This window comes from Palaemon carinicauda, chromosome 5 (genome assembly GCF_036898095.1).
Source record: "Palaemon carinicauda isolate YSFRI2023 chromosome 5, ASM3689809v2, whole genome shotgun sequence".
NCBI lineage: Eukaryota > Metazoa > Arthropoda > Malacostraca > Decapoda > Palaemonidae > Palaemon > Palaemon carinicauda.
In genome coordinates, this window is record NC_090729.1 from 114,885,323 (window position 1) to 114,903,425 (window position 18,103).

Sequence of the window (18,103 nt, forward strand, 5' to 3'; positions counted from 1 at the left end):
CATCAGAAGCGGGAAAACCAAAGGCAGGGACCTGGCAACACTGTCGAACAAACCGTAATACCAGACCACAATAGGTAGTGAGAATAAGGGTTGATGACATCAGAAGCGGGAAAACCACAGGCAGGGACCTGGCAACACTGTCGAACAATAGTAATACCAGACCACAATAGGTAGTGAGAATAAGGGTTGATGACATCAGAAGCGGGAAAACCACAGGCAGGGACCTGGCAACACTGTCGAACAATTAGTAATACCAGACCACGGTAGGTAGTGAGAATAAGGGTTGATGACATCAGAAGCGGGAAAACCAAAGGCAGGGACCTGGCAACACTGTCGAACAAACCGTAATACCAGACCACAGTAGGTAGTGAGAATAAGGGTTGATGACATCAGAAGCGGGAAAACCACAGGCAGGGACCTGGCAACACTGTCGAACAAACCGTAATACCAGACCACAGTAGGTAGTGAGAATAAGGGTTGATGACATCAGAAGCGGGAAAACAACAGGCAGGGACCTGGCAACACTGTCGAACAAAGTAATACCAGACCACAGTAGGTAGTGAGAATAAGGGTTGATGACATCAGAAGCGGGAAAACCACAGGCAGGGACCTGGCAACACTGTCGAACAAACCGTAATACCAGACCACAGTAGGTAGTGAGAATAAGGGTTGATGACATCAGAAGCGGGAAAACCACAGGCAGGGACCTGGCAACACTGTCGAACAAACCGTAATACCAGACCACAGTAGGTAGTGAGAATAAGGGTTGATGACATCAGAAGCGGGAAAACACTGTCGAACAAACCGTAATACCAGACCACAGTAGGTAGTGAGAATAAGGGTTGATGACATCAGAAGCGGGAAAACCACAGGCAGGGACCTGGCAACACTGTCGAACAAATAGTAATACCAGACCACAGTAGGTAGTGAGAATAAGGGTTGATGACATCTGAAGCGGGAAAACCACAGGCAGGGACCTGGCAACACTGTCGAACAAACCGTAATACCAGACCACAGTAGGTAGTGAGAATAAGGGTTGATGACATCAGAAGCGGGAAAACCACAGGCAGGGACCTGGCAACACTGTCGAACAAACCGTAATACCAGACCACAGTAGGTAGTGAGAATAAGGGTTGATGACATCAGAAGCGGGAAAACCACAGGCAGGGACCTGGCAACACTGTCGAACAAACCGTAATACCAGACCACAGTAGGTAGTGAGAATAAGGGTTGATGACATCAGAAGCGGGAAAACCACAGGCAGGGACCTGGCAACACTGTCGAACAAATAGTAATACCAGACCACAGTAGGTAGTGAGAATAAGGGTTGATGACATCAGAAGCGGGAAAACCACAGGCAGGGACCTGGCAACACTGTCGAACATACCGTAATACCAGACCACAGTAGGTAGTGAGAATAAGGGTTGATGACATCAGAAGCGGGAAAACCACAGGCAGGGACCTGGCAACACTGTCGAACAAACCGTAATACCAGACCACAGTAGGTAGTGAGAATAAGGGTTGATGACATCAGAAGCGGGAAAACCAAAGGCAGGGACCTGGCAACACTGTCGAACAAATAGTAATACCAGACCACAATAGGTAGTGAGAATAAGGGTTGATGACATCAGAAGCGGGAAAACCAAAGGCAGGGACCTGGCAACACTGTCGAACAATAGTAATACCAGACCACAATAGGTAGTGAGAATAAGGGTTGATGACATCAGAAGCGGGAAAACAACAGGCAGGGACCTGGCAACACTGTCGAACAAATAGTAATACCAGACCACAATAGGTAGTGAGAATAAGGGTTGATGACATCAGAAGCGGGAAAACAACAGGCAGGGACCTGGCAACACTGTCGAACAAATAGTAATACCAGACCACAATAGGTAGTGAGAATAAGGGTTGATGACATCAAACGGGGAAAACAACAGGCAGGGACCTGGCAACACTGTCAAACAAATAGTAATACCAGACCACAATAGGTAGTGAGAATGTGGGTTGATGACGTCAAACGCGGGAAAACAACAGGCAGGGACCTGGCAACACTGTCGAACAAATAGTAATACCAGACCACAGTAGGTAGTGAGAATAAGGGTTGATGACATCAGAAGCGGGAAAACAACAGGCAGGGACCTGGCAACACTGTCGAACAAATAGTAATACCAGACCACAGTAGGTAGTGAGAATAAGGGTTGATGACATCAAAGCGGGAAAACCACAGGCAGGGACCTGGCAACACTGTCGAACAAATAGTAATACCAGACCACAGTGGGTAGTGAGAATAAGGGTTGATGACATCAGAAGCGGGAAAACCACAGGCAGGGACCTGGCAACACTGTCGAACAAACCGTAATACCAGACCACAGTAGGTAGTGAGAATAAGGGTTGATGACATCAGAAGCGGGAAAACCAAAGGCAGGGACCTGGCAACACTGTCGAACAAACCGTAATACCAGACCACAGTAGGTAGTGAGAATAAGGGTTGATGACATCAGAAGCGGGAAAACCAAAGGCAGGGACCTGGCAACACTGTCGAACAAACCGTAATACCAGACCACAGTAGGTAGTGAGAATAAGGGTTGATGACATCAGAAGCGGGAAAACCACAGGCAGGGACCTGGCAACACTGTCGAACAAACCGTAATACCAGACCACAGTAGGTAGTGAGAATAAAGGGTTGATGACATCAGAAGCGGGAAAACCACAGGCAGGGACCTGGCAACACTGTCGAACAAATAGTAATACCAGACCACAATAGGTAGTGAGAATAAGGTTGATGACATCAGAAGCGGGAAAACCAAAGGCAGGGACCTGGCAACACTGTCGAACAATAGTAATACCAGACCACAATAGGTAGTGAGAAGGGGTTGATGACATCAAAGCGGGAAAACCAAACAGGCAGGGACCTGGCAACACTGTCGAACAAATAGTAATACCAGACCACAATAGGTAGTGAGAATAAGGGTTGATGACATCAGAAGCGGGAAAACAACAGGCAGGGACCTGGCAACACTGTCGAACAATTAGTAATACCAGACCACAGTAGGTAGTGAGAATAAGGGTTGATGACATCAGAAGCGGGAAAACACAGGCAGGGACCTGGCAACACTGTCGAACAAACCGTAATACCAGACCACAGTAGGTAGTGAGAATAAGGGTTGATGACATCAGAAGCGGGAAAACAACAGGCAGGGACCTGGCAACACTGTCGAACAAAGTAATACCAGACCACAGTAGGTAGTGAGAATAAGGGTTGATGACATCAAAGCGGGAAAACAACAGGCAGGGACCTGGCAACACTGTCGAACAAACCGTAAGTAATACCAGACCACAGTAGGTAGTGAGAATAAGGGTTGATGACATCAGAAGCGGGAAAACCAACAGGCAGGGACCTGGCAACACTGTCGAACAAACCGTAATACCAGACCACAGTAGGTAGTGAGAATAAGGGTTGATGACATCAGAAGCGGGAAAACCAACAGGCAGGGACCTGGCAACACTGTCGAACAATTAGTAATACCAGACCACAGTAGGTAGTGAGAATAAGGGTTGATGACATCAGAAGTGGGAAAACCACAGGCAGGGACCTGGCAACACTGTCGAACAATTAGTAATACCAGACCACAGTAGGTAGTGAGAATAAGGGTTGATGACATCAGAAGCGGGAAAACCAAAGGCAGGGACCTGGCAACACTGTCGAACAAACCGTAATACCAGACCACAGTAGGTAGTGAGAATAAGGGTTGATGACATCAGAAGCGGGAAAACCAAAGGCAGGGACCTGGCAACACTGTCGAACAAACCGTAATACCAGACCACAGTAGGTAGTGAGAATAAGGGTTGATGACATCAGAAGCGGGAAAACCAGAGGCAGGGACCTGGCAAAACTGTCGAACAAACCGTAATACCAGACCACAGTAGGTAGTGAGAACAAGGGTTGATGACATCAGAAGCGGGAAAACAGGCAGGGACCTGGCAACACTGTCGAACAAATAGTAATACCAGACCACAATAGGTAGTGAGAATAAGTTGATGACATCAGAAGCGGGAAAACCAAAGGCAGGGACCTGGCAACACTGTCGAACAATAGTAATACCAGACCACAATAGGTAGTGAGAATGTGGGTTGATGACGTCAAACGCGGGAAAACAACAGGCAGGGACCTGGCAACACTGTCGAACAAATAGTAATACCAGACCACAATAGGTAGTGAGAATGTGGGTTGATGACATCAAACGCGGGAAAACAACAGGCAGGGACCTGGCAACACTGTCGAACAAATAGTAATACCAGACCACAATAGGTAGTGAGAATGTGGGTTGATGACATCAAACGCGGGAAAACAACAGGCAGGGACCTGGCAACACTGTCGAACAAACCGTAATACCAGACCACAGTAGGTAGTGAGAATAAGGGTTGATGACATCAGAAGCGGGAAAACAACAGGCAGGGACCTGGCAACACTGTCGAACAAACCGTAATACCAGACCACAGTAGGTAGTGAGAATAAGGGTTGATGACATCAGAAGTGGGAAAACACAGGCAGGGACCTGGCAACACTGTCGAACAAACCGTAATACCAGACCACAGTAGGTAGTGAGAATAAGGGTTGATGACATCAAACGGGAAAACCACAGGCAGGGACCTGGCAACACTGTCGAACAAACCGTAATACCAGACCACAGTAGGTAGTGAGAATAAGGGTTGATGACATCAGAAGCGGGAAAACCACAGGCAGGGACCTGGCAACACTGTCGAACAAATAGTAATACCAGACCACAATAGGTAGTGAGAATGGGTTGATGACGTCAAACGCGGGAAAACAACAGGCAGGGACCTGGCAACACTGTCAAACAAATAGTAATACCAGACCACAATAGGTAGTGAGAATGTGGGTTGATGACGTCAAACGCGGGAAAACAACAGGCAGGGACCTGGCAACACTGTCAAACAAATAGTAATACCAGACCACAAGGTAGTGAAAATGTGGGTTGATGACGTCAAACGCGGGAAAACCACAGGCAGGGACCTGGCAACACTGTCGAACAATAGTAATACCAGACCACAGTAGGTAGTGGAATAAGGGTTGATGACATCAGAAGCGGGAAAACCACAGGCAGGGACCTGGCAACACTGTCGAACAAACCGTAATACCAGACCACAGTAGGTAGTGAGAATAAGGGTTGATGACATCAAACGGGAAAACCACAGGCAGGGACCTGGCAACACTGTCGAACAAACCGTAATACCAGACCACAGTAGGTAGTGAGAATAAGGGTTGATGACATCAGAAGCGGGAAAACCACAGGCAGGGACCTGGCAACACTGTCGAACAAACCGTAATACCAGACCACAGTAGGTAGTGAGAATAAGGGTTGATGACGTCAGAAGCGGGAAAACCACAGGCAGGGACCTGGCAACACTGTCGAACAAAGTAATACCAGACCACAATAGGTAGTGAGAATGTGGTTGATGACGTCAAACGCGGGAAAACAACAGGCAGGGACCTGGCAACACTGTCAAACAAATAGTAATACCAGACCACAATAGGTAGTGAGAATGTGGGTTGATGACGTCAAACGCGGGAAAACAACAGGCAGGGACCTGGCAACACTGTCAAACAAATAGTAATACCAGACACAATAGGTAGTGAGAATGTGGGTTGATGACGTCAAACGCGGGAAAACAACAGGCAGGGACCTGGCAACACTGTCAAACAAATAGTAATACCAGACCTCAATAGGTAGTGAAATAAGGGTTGATGACATCAGAAGCGGGAAAACACAGGCAGGGACCTGGCAACACTGTCGAACAATAGTAATACCAGACCACAGTAGGTAGTGAATAAGGGTTGATGACATCAGAAGCGGGAAAACAACAGGCAGGGACCTGGCAACACTGTCGAACAAACCGTAATACCAGACCACAGTAGGTAGTGAGAATAAGGGTTGATGACATCAGAAGGGGAAAACAACAGGCAGGGACCTGGCAACACTGTCGAACAAACCGTAATACCAGACCACAGTAGGTAGTGAGAATAAGGGTTGATGACTCAGAAGCGGGAAAACCACAGGCAGGGACCTGGCAACACTGTCGAACAAACCGTAATACCAGACCACAGTAGGTAGTGAGAATAAGGATTGATGACGTCAGAAGCGGGAAAACCACAGGCAGGGACCTGGCAACACTGTCGAACAAACCGTAATACCAGACCACAGTAGGTAGTGAGAATAAGGATTGATGACGTCAGAAGCGGGAAAACCACAGGCAGGGACCTGGCAACACTGTCGAACAATTAGTAATACCAGACCACAATAGGTAGTGAGAATGTGGTTGATGACGTCAAACGCGGGAAAACAACAGGCAGGGACCTGGCAACACTGTCAAACAAATAGTAATACCAGACCACAATAGGTAGTGAGAATGTGGGTTGATGACGTCAAACGCGGGAAAACAACAGGCAGGGACTTGGCAACACTGTCAAACAAATAATAATACCAGACCACAATAGGTAGTGAGAATGTGGGTTGATGACGTCAAACGCGGGAAAACAACAGGCAGGGACTTGGCAACACTGTCAAACAAATAGTAATACCAGACCACAATAGGTAGTGAGAATGTGGTTGATGACGTCAAACGCGGGAAAACAACAGGCAGGGACCTGGCAACACTGTCAAACAAATAGTAATACCAGACCACAATAGGTAGTGAGAATGTGGGTTGATGACGTCAAACGCGGGAAAACAACAGGCAGGGACTTGGCAACACTGTCAAACAAATAGTAATACCAGACCACAATAGGTAGTGAGAATGTGGGTTGATGACGTCAAACGCGGGAAAACAACAGGCAGGGACTTGGCAACACTGTCAAACAAATAGTAATACCAGACCACAATAGGTAGTGAGAATGTGGGTTGATGACGTCAAACGCGGGAAAAACAACAGGCAGGGACCTGGCGACACTGTCGAACAAATAATAATACCAGACCACAATAGGTAGTGAGAATGTGGGTTGATGACGTCAAACGCGGGAAAAACAACAGGCAGGGACCTGGCGACACTGTCGAACAAATAATAATACCAGACCACAATAGGTAGTGAGAATGTGGGTTGATGACGTCAAATGCGGGAAAACAACAGGCAGGGACCTGGCAACACTGTCGAACAAATAGTAATACCAGACCACAATAGGTAGTGAGAATGTGGGTTGATGACATCAGAAGGTGGAAAACTACAGGCAGGGACCTGGCGACACTGTCGAACAAATAGTAATACCAGACCACAATAAGTAGTGAGAATGTGGGTTAATGACGTCCAGAAGTTGGAAAACTACAGGCAGGGACCTGGCGACACTGTCGAACAAATAGTAATACCAGACCACAATAAGTAGTGAGAATGTGGGTTAATGACGTCCAGAAGTTGGAAAACTACAGGCAGGGACCTGGCGACACTGTCGAACAAATAGTAATACCAGACCACAATAAGTAGTGAGAATGTGGGTTAATGACGTCCTGAAGTGGGAAAACTACAGGCAGGGACCTGGCGACACTGTCGAACAAATAGTAATACCAGACCACAATAAGTAGTGAGAATGTGGGTTAATGACGTCAGAAGTATGAAAACTACAGGCAGGGACCTGGCGACACCGTCGAACAAATAGTAATACCAGACCACAATAAGTAGTGAGAGTGTGGGTTAATGACGTCAGAAGTTGGAAAACTACAGGCAGGGACCTGGCGACACCGTCGAACAAATAGTAATACCAGACCACAATAAGTAGTGAGAGTGTGAGTTAATGACGTCAGAGGTGGGAAAACTACAGGCAGGGACCTGGCGACACTGTCGAACAAATAGTAATACCAGACCACAATAAGTAGTGAGAGTGTGAGTTAATGACGTCAGAGGTGGGAAAACTACAGGCAGGGACCTGGCGACACCGTCGAACAAATAGTAATACCAGACCACAATAAGTAGTGAGAGTGTGGGTTAATGACGTCAGAGGTGGGAAAACTACAGGCAGGGACCTGGCGACACCGTCGAACAAATAGTAATACCAGACCACAATAAGTAGTGAGAGTGTGGGTTAATGACGTCAGAGGTGGGAAAACTACAGGCAGGGACCTGGCGACACCGTCGAACAAATAGTAATACCAGACCACAATAAGTAGTGAGAGTGTGGGTTAATGACGTCAGAGGTGGGAAAACTACAGGCAGGGACCTGGCGACACCGTCGAACAAATAGTAATACCAGACCACAATAAGTAGTGAGAATGTGGGTTAATGACGTCAGAGGTGGGAAAACTACAGGCAGGGACCTGGCGACACCGTCGAACAAATAGTAATACCAGACCACAATAAGTAGTGAGAATGTGGGTTAATGACATCAGAAGTGGGAAAACTACAGGCAGGGACCTGGCGACACCGTCGAACAAATAGTAATACCAGACCACAATAAGTAGTGAGAATGTGGGTTAATGACATCAGAAGTGGGAAAACTACAGGCAGGGACCTGGCAACACCGTCGAACAAATAGTAATACCAGACCACAATAGGTAGTGAGAATGTGGGTTGATGACGTCAGAACGTGGGAAAACAACAGGCAGGGACCTGGCAACACTGTCGAACAAACTGTAATACCAGACCACAGTAGGTAGTCAGAATAAGGGTTGATGACATCAGATGTGGGAAAACAACAGGCAGGGACCTGGCAACACTGTCGAACAAACACTGACACCAGACCACAATAGGGAGTGAGAACGAGGGTTGATGACGTTAGAAGAGGGAAAACCACAGGCAGGGATCTGGCAACAAGCAGTGTTTCAAGATCCCTGCCTGTGGTTTTCCTCTGATGTCATCGACCATCATTTTCACTACCAATTGTGGTCTGATATCACTGGTTGCCCGTCGAGCATGCTTGATCGTGTGAAAAGGTCTTAAAAGCCGTCCCTTTCAATTGGTATCTACTTCAACAGTCAGCATAGCATACTATAATTGCCATACTTCTACAACTAGATTTCAGTCTTGCATACATAATTATGTCATCCACTGGTTCCCATTCCCAATACTTGGCTATCTTGTTTGCTCAAAAACAATCCTACTTCTTCATAGGGAGTGTCATGCTCTCTCCCAAAATGTAGCAACGACTTTCCTCCATCTAAGACATTTTTTTTCCGTCCAGTCAGTCTTGTTTCGGTGAGCGCACACATATCCAGGCCATATTTTACAAGAACTGCCAAAGGCTGCTCAAATTTGACATCTTAGTTCAATTTCAGATACTCCAGTGTCCATAATGTTAATCTTACTCTGGATTTTTAAACTTAATCTTATTTACTAGACTTGAGATACTTTGCATCCTTCTCCCACTAAAGGGCTGCATAGGACTAAGGACAATTTCTACTATTGGAGATTTTACTAAAGGCCACTGATCTTTCCCCCTCTCCCTCTCCCTCTCCCTCTCCCTCAGGCTTGCTGGAAACCTTAGAGGTAAATGCTTCTACGAGTAAGGAACGAATGAAGTATGTATATATATATATAAACATATGTATATATATATATATATATATATATATATATATATATATATATATATATATATATATATATATGTGTGTGTGTGTGTGTGTGTGATAAATACATACATATGTGTATATAATACGGAGCCTTTGTAGGGTGACGGCCAGATCCCGTAGAAAACGGGAATATTCTGAACTATGGCCGTCCTTCTGAAAATAATTTGGCGGGAGAAGCTAACTTAAAATACCCACCTAACCTATGCTAAAAGCCGTATCCTTACCCAGAGGGGCTTTGCCCCCCTTACACAACAGTTTCCTTACCTACGAATACAACGGGAGAAGCTAACTTAAAAAACCCACCTAACCTATGCTAAAAGCCGTGTCCTTACCCGGGGGGCTGCGCCCCCCCGGGACCCCCCCTTACACAACATATTTAAGATCCGTAGACCATTTCCAAACGTTTTTATTCTATACAAGATAATAGTCGGACCGATAATAAGCAAATTAGGACGCTTGGCCGTAGCGCTACAAACTACCCTATAATACATATGGTACTGTTACACTACTGGTAACAATGCTGAATCTGTCTAAAATTATTGTACACTAGTAAAATTCAATATAATAAAGACGACAAACACAAAATGAAAACCAACTTATTTTATATTCAAACAAGACTATTTATATGTTGAAATACTTTAACAAGTATACAACTAAATTTAGAGTGTATACAGTACCATGCCACAACACAAGTCGAACACTAAAACGAAACTAAGCAGAACTCAACTGATGGAATAAAGTTATGACATAAAATAAACAATTCTTGTTGGTGCAACTTACAAAATACTTTAGGTCATTGAAGAGTAACCGTTTACGGTTACACAGCCAGTGAATTTAATCTTGAATTCCAACTTTCAAAGAAAATTCAACTATACCCCCAGCAAGGCTAACTAAATGTTGTTACTGTTCTTAATTTTTTATATTTTTCCTTGTTTCCTTTCCTCACTGGGCTATTTTCCCTGTTGGGGCCCCTGGGCTATTTTCCCTGTTGGGGCCCCTTGGCTATTTTCCCTGTTGGGGCCCCTGGGCTTATAACATCCTGCCTTTCCAACTACGGTTGTAGCTTAGCACGTAAAAATAATAATAATAATAATAATAATAATAATAATAATAAAAATAATAATAACAGTTCAAACAATGAATACAGAGTAAGTGTTATGAGAGTACATATTGGGGAAATATACTAGACAAAATAAATATTACGGGACATTAAGCTCTCATAACCTATCCATCCCCTGGAGAGGAGACACAAGGGACCAAACAATGCGATATTGTGTAGTCAAGAGAATCATCTTACATATGTCATCACATTATTTATGTACAGTAACTGTGATTATCACAGACTAATAGATGAAAATGTTATCAACAAAAATATCTATACAATTTCTAACCATTCAGTAACTAATTAGAGAAATTGCAAATCACTGACATTCAGCATATCAAATTTTGGCTTTTAAAAAGATCCAAGATAGTAAAAACAGTAAATCAAAGGATTTTTAAATAAAACCAAATAAACAAGAACATTGTTAACAGTTAACAGCTGACTACCAACTGATTAGAGTACCTCAGTACGTGCGACAACAGAGGAAAACGTATTTTAATTGCCGTTAACATAAATTTTCTATTTCATTAATTCAGCAAATTGATTTTAGATTATTTTAAAGTACAGTACCGGTTATTACCTTAGATTTTAAATTAACACTTTAAAGGGCGTTGACTGAAAATTACATCTGATACTACAATAATACTTTGAGTTTTATAAAAATGTTATTTTGATAATAAAATAAATTTTTGAATATACTTACCCGGTGATTATAATAGCTGCAACTCTGTTGCTCGACAGAAAACTCTACGGAAAAAATTCGCCAGCGATCGCTACACAGGTAGGGGGTGTACTTCAACAGCGCCATCTGTCGTCCAGACACCCAGTACTCATTGTAAACAAAAAACTCAATTTTCTCCTCGGTCCACTGCGTCTCTATTGGGGAGGAAGGGAGGGTCCTTTAATTTATAATCACCGGGTAAGTATATTCAAAAATTTATTTTATTATCAAAATAACATTTTTCAATATTTAACTTAGCCGGTGATTATAATAGCTGATTCACACCCAGGGGGGTGGGTAGAGACCAGCAAAATATGTTTACATCATTATGAGCTAAGAATTCTTTATTTCATTTTAGAAGTTATCAAAATAACAAAAACAAAATAAATAGGTACCTGGTAAGGAAGTCGACTTGAACAATTACTCTGCCTTTTTAAGTACGTCTTCCTTATGGAGCCTCGCGATCCTCTTAGGATGCTGAGCGACCCCTAGGATCTGAAGTATGAAGGGTTGCAACCCATACAACAGGACCTCATCAAAACCTCTAATCTAGGCGCTTCTCAAGAAAAGAATTTGACCACCCGCCAAATCAACCAGGATGCGAAAGGCTTCTTAGCCTTCCGGACAACCCAAAAACAACGATAAAAACATTTCAAGAGAAAGATTAAAAAGGTTATGGAATTAGGGAATTGTAGTGGTTGAGCCCTCACCCACTACTGCACTCGCTGCTACGAATGGTCCCAGAGTGTAGCAGTCCTCGTAAAGAGACTGGACATCCTTAAGATAAAAAGACGCGAACACTGACTTGCTTCTCCAATAGGTTGCGTCCATTATACTTCGCAGAGATCTATTTTGTTTAAAGGCCACGGAAGTTGCGACAGCTCTAACTTCATGTGTCCTTACCTTCAGCAAAGCTTGGTCTTCCTCACTCAGATGTGAACGAGCTTCTCGTATTAACAGTCTGATAAAATAGGATAAAGCATTCTTTGACACAGACAAAGATGGTTTCTTAACTGAACACCATAAAGCTTCTGACTGGCCTCGTAAAGGTTTAGTTCGTCTTAAATAGAACTTAAGAGCTCTCAAAGGGCATAAGACTCTTTCTAGTTCATTTCCAACCATATTCGATAGGCTTGGAATATCGAACGATTTCGGCCAAGGACGAGAAGGTAGCTCGTTTTTGGCTAGAAAACCAAGTTGTAGAGAACACGTAGCCGTTTCAGATGAAAATCCGATGTTCCTGCTGAAGGCGTGAATCTCACTGACTCTTTTAGCTGTGGCTAAGCAAACCAGGAAGAGTCTTTAAGGTGAGATCTTTAAGGGAGGCTGATTGTAGCGGCTCGAACCTTTCTGACATGAGGAATCTTAGTACCACGTCTAAATTCCAACCAGGTGTAGCCAAACGACGCTCCTTCGTGGTCTCAAAAGACTTAAGGAGGTCCTGTAGATCTTTATTGTTGGAAAGATCTAAGCCTCTGTGACGGAAAACTGATGCCAACATGCTTCTGTAACCCTTGATAGTGGGAGCTGAAAGAGATCGTTCTTTCCTCAGGTATAAAAGGAAGTCAGCTATTTGAGTTACAGAGGTACTGGTCGAGGATACAGATACTGACTTGCACCAGTTTCGGAAGACTTCCCACTTCGGTTGGTAGACTCTAAGGGTGGATGTCCTCCTTGCTCTAGCAATCGCCCTGGCTGCCTCCTTCGAAAAGCCTCTAGCTCTCGAGAGTCTTTCGATAGTCTGAAGGCAGTCAGACGAAGAGCGTGGAGGCCTTGGTGTACCTTCTTTACGTGTGGCTGACGTAGAAGGTCCACCCTTAGAGGAAGAGTTCTGGGAACGTCCACTAGCCATCGAAGTACCTCGGTGAACCATTCTCTCGCGGGCCAGAGGGGAGCAACTAACATCAACCTTGTCCCTTCGTGAGAGGCGAACTTCTGCAGTACCTTGTTGACAATCTTGAACGGAGGGAATGCATATAGGTCTAGATGTGACCAGTCTAGGAGAAAGGCATCTATATGAACTGCTGCTGGGTCCGGGATTGGTGTGCAATATATTGGGAGCCTCTTGGTCATCGAGGTTGCGAAGAGATCTATGGTTGGCTGGCCCCATGTGGCCCAAAGTCTCTTGCACACATCCTTGTGGAGGGTCCATTCTGTTGGAATGATTTGTCCCTTCCGACTGAGACAATCTGCCATGACATTCAAGTTGCCTTGGATGAACCTCGTTACTAGCGAAATGTTTCGACCTTTTGACCAGGTGAGGAGGTCCCTTGCGATCTCGTACAACGTCAAAGAGTGGGTCCCTCCTTGCTTGGAGATGTACGCCAAAGCCGTGGTGTTGTCCGAGTTCACCTCCACCACTTTGCCTTGAAGGAGAGACTTGAAGCTTTTCAAGGCCAGATGAACTGCCAGTAGCTCCTTGCAGTTGATATGCATTGTCCTTTGACTCGAGTTCCAAATTCCCGAGCATTCCCGACCGTCTAATGTCGCGCCCCAGCCTATGTCCGATGCATCCGAGAAGAGAACGTGGTTGGGAGTCTGAACAGCCAGGGGCAGACCCTCTCTGAGGCTGATACTGTCCTTCCACCATGTCAGGCAAGACTTCATCTTCTCGGAAATGGGGATCGAGACCGCTTCTAGCGTCTTGTCCTTTTTCCAGTAAAAAGCTAGGTGATATTGAAGAGGACGGAGGTGTAGTCTTCCTAACGACACGAACTGTTCCAGGGATGATAGGGTCCCTATCAGACTCATCCACTGCCTGACTGAACATCGTTCCTTCTTCAGCATGTTCTGGATGCATAACTGGGCTTGGCTTGTTCTGGGGGCTGACGGAAAAGCCCGAAAAGCTAGACTGTGAATCTCCATCCCTAAATACACAATAGTTTGGGATGGGACCACTTGAGACTTTTCCAAATTGACAAGGAGACCCAATTCCTTGGTCAGATCTAGAGTCCACTTCAGATCCTTCAGACAGCGACGACTGGAAGAAGCTCTTAGAAGCCAGTCATCCAAATAGAGGGAGGCTCGGATGTCCGCTAAATGAAGGAATTTGGCTACATTCCTCATCAGCCTCGTAAACACAAGAGGAGCTGTGCTTAGGCCAAAGCACAGGGCTTGAAACTGGTAGACAACCTTCTCGTAAACAAATCTCAGAAAAGGTTGGGAGTCTGGGTGGATGGGGACGTGGAGATATGCGTCCCTAAGATCTAAAGAGACCATCCAGTCTTCCCCTCTGACCGCTGCTAGAACGGACTTTGCGGTCTCCATGGAGAACGTCTGCTTTATGACAAAGACATTCAGCGCACTGATGTCTAGCACCGGCCTCCACCCTCCTGTCTTCTTTGGCACTAAGAAGAGACGGTTGTAGAAGCCCGGGGTTTGATGGTCCAGGACTTTAACTACCGCTCCCTTTTCTAGTAAGAGAGACACTTCCTGTTTCAATGCTCGTCTCTTGTCTTCCTCTCTGTACCTGGGAGAGAGATCGATGGGAGACGTTGCTAGAGGGGGTTTTCGTACAAACGGGATCTTGTACCTCTCTCTGAGCAACTTCACAGATTGTGCATCTGCGCCTCTCTTCTCCCAGGTCTGCCAGAAGTTCTTGAGTCTGGCTCCCACTGCTGTCTGAAGAAGCTGGCAGTCAGACTCTGCCCTCTGCCCTTAAAGGACTTGGTTCCTTTATTCTTTCCACGTCTCCCTTCGGCACGAGCACCTCCTCTGCTGGAGGCTCTGCCACGAAAGGGCGGAATAAAACGGGACGCTGGAGTGTCCATCCTTGGTCTAGCTGACAAGGTAGGCAAAGGGGTGGCTTTGCGAGCAGAGGACGCAACCAGATCATGAGTATCCTTCTGTATCAAAGAAGCAGCAATCTCCTTAATCAGGTCCTCTGGAAAGATGCACTTGGACAGAGGAGCAAACAGAAGTTCGGATCTTTGGCAAGGTGTAACACCAGCTGACAGGAAAGAGCAAAGGTTCTCACGCTTCTTGAGGACTCCAGACACGAAAGATGCAGCCAGCTCATTAGATCCGTCACGTACGGCCTTGTCCATGCAGGACATGATGAGCAAGGAAGTCTCCTTCTCTGACGGAGAGATCTTTCTGCTTAGAGCTCCCAGACACCAGTCTAAAAAGTTGAAGCCCTCGAAGGCTCTAAATATACCTTTCAAAAGGTGGTCCAGGTCCGAAGATGACCAACATATCTTTGAGCGTCTCATGGCTAGCCGGCGGGGAGAGTCTACAAGACTTGAGAAGTCGCCCTGGGCAGAGGCAGGAACTCCCAAGCCGAGAACTTCTCCCGTGGCATACCAGACGCTCGATCTAGAAGAGAGTCTAGCAGGGGGAAACGTAAAGGCTGTCTTCCCTAGACTCTTTTTGGACTGCATCCATTCTCCAATCACTCGTAAAGCTCTCTTGGACGAGCGTGCGAGGACGAGTCTAGTAAAGGTAGGCGTGGATGACGGCATACCTAAAACAAACTCTGACGGAGGAGAGCGCGGAGCCACAGACACAAACTGGTCCGGAAACATCTCTTTGAACAGTGCTAAAACGTTCCTAAAGTCCAAAGAGGGTTGCGTAGACTTCGGCTCGTCAAGATCTGAATGTGGTTCATCTACGTGTGCAGCACCATCATCATCAGAAAGTCCCTCATCCGAGTATTGAGGAGGAAGCGGCAATGGAGTAGGTAACGGCTGGTTAGCTGAGTCCGGTCGCACGGGTGCATGCGTGACTGAGCCGGACGCAACGTCATGGAACTGTTGCCCAGTCTGTGAGATGGCAAAAACCATAGCAGCGCGGGGACGCACAGCGTCTACTCCAGACTGTCTAGCCTGATGTGGGTGAGCAGTGGCAACCACACTGGGTTGCGGAGGTTGACGCACCGCGTCAAAACAAAACAACTCTAACGGTTGTTGTACCTCACGAACGTCAACGGAAGGCTCCGTGCGTCGCTGAACGTCAACATGCGGCTGGCAGGGCACACTGGAACGCATGGGTGGCAGAACTCTCTCAACTGGAGTGCGCAAGAAGGTCGCCTCAGCGTCCACAGGACGCACAACCGAGTGTGTGGGTGGTTGTAGGCAAGAGGCTGTACTAGCTGGTGCAGCAGCAACCTTCTCCGCACGCAAGTCCTGCATCAGAGACGTTAATTGGGACTGCATGTCTTGCAGCAAAGACCACTTAGGGTCTGCAGGAGCAGGTGCGGCGACAGACGGTGTAACTGTCTGAGGCGGTACCTCTTTGCCTCTCTTAGGAGGTGAGCAGTCATCGGAAGACTGCAGCGAGTCCGAACTGACCCAGTGGCTACAGCTGGGCCGTTGGACTTGCGCGGAAGGGACCGACCTGCGCTTTAATGGTCGTGAGACCTTGGTCCATTGTTTCTTGCGAGAAACACCTTCCGAAGACGAGGAATAAATGGGCTCTCTCGTCTTTGTGCGGCAGGGGCGATCTTGGGAAGATGCGCCCGATACCACGGAGGGAACGTCTGTTCGCTGATTAAAGCCTCTCGAACCCATTGGTCGTACGACATTGCTTCTCCCCTGGACTTGGGAGCTTGCAAGAGGTCCCGGACTAGGAGGACGACAGGCACGAACAGACGAACCCTCAAGCGCAACACTATCCACAACACTCACTCACTTTAACACTTCCCACTGCACTTTTACACTTCAGCTCCTTGACATCCGCCATGAGCTGGTTACGGTCACTAGCCAGGGACTCAACTCTCTCACCCAGAGCTTGGATGGCACGCATCATATCAGCCATCGAAGGTTCCTGAGTGCCAGAAGGGGGATTAGGAGCAACCACTACAGGGGAAGGAATAGGTTGTGGGGCATGAGGAGAGGAAATGTCAATAGAACGAGAGGAACTTCTCCTAGCTCTATCTCTCTCTAGCCTACGTGTATACTTTTGGAATTCGATAAAATCGAATTCCGAAAGCCCAACGCACTCCTCACATCGATCTTCCAATTGACAGGTTTTATCCCGACAATTGGAACAAACAGTGTGAGGGTCGATAGAGGCCTTCGGAAGACGCCTTGAACAGTCCCTAGCATTACACTTCCTAAATTTTGGGACTTGTGAAGGGTCAGCCATTTTGAATTGGTCAAAGGGGAATTCAAAAACTATCCAAAATCGTCAACAAATAATCTGTAATCAAAAAAAGAATGCAAGGATTTTTGAAGAGAAAGCCTGCACAGCGAAAGCTCAAAACTAGAATAGTGTACTTCACCAAATAGTTGTGAAAACAAATCCAGTTAGCAACAGCGAATTAGTAGGTCTTGCCGGTAGCACGACAGAGAGAAAAATTGAGTTCTTTGTTTACAATGAGTACTGGGTATCTGGACGACAGATGGCGCTGTTGAAGTACACCCCCTACCTGTGTAGCGATCGCTGGCGAATTTTTTCCGTAGAGTTTTCTGTCGAGCAACAGAGTTGCAGCTATTATAATCACCGGCTAAGTTAAATATTGAAAATCAAGATTTTTATATTTATGGAACTTGGAACTGGCATAGAGTTATTTAGAATCTTTTTTAAAGTATTTAATGATTTTAAGAACATTAACATTCCAGAATTCCTCTTCAAATTAAATTAAGTGTATTGCCTCACAGAAGCACAGAGAACTAACAGCTTTGCCATTAGAAATTAAGCCATGGCAGAGCATAAACCTTTAGAGGGATGTTATGCGATACTACCGCTAGAGAGTTATGGGGTCCT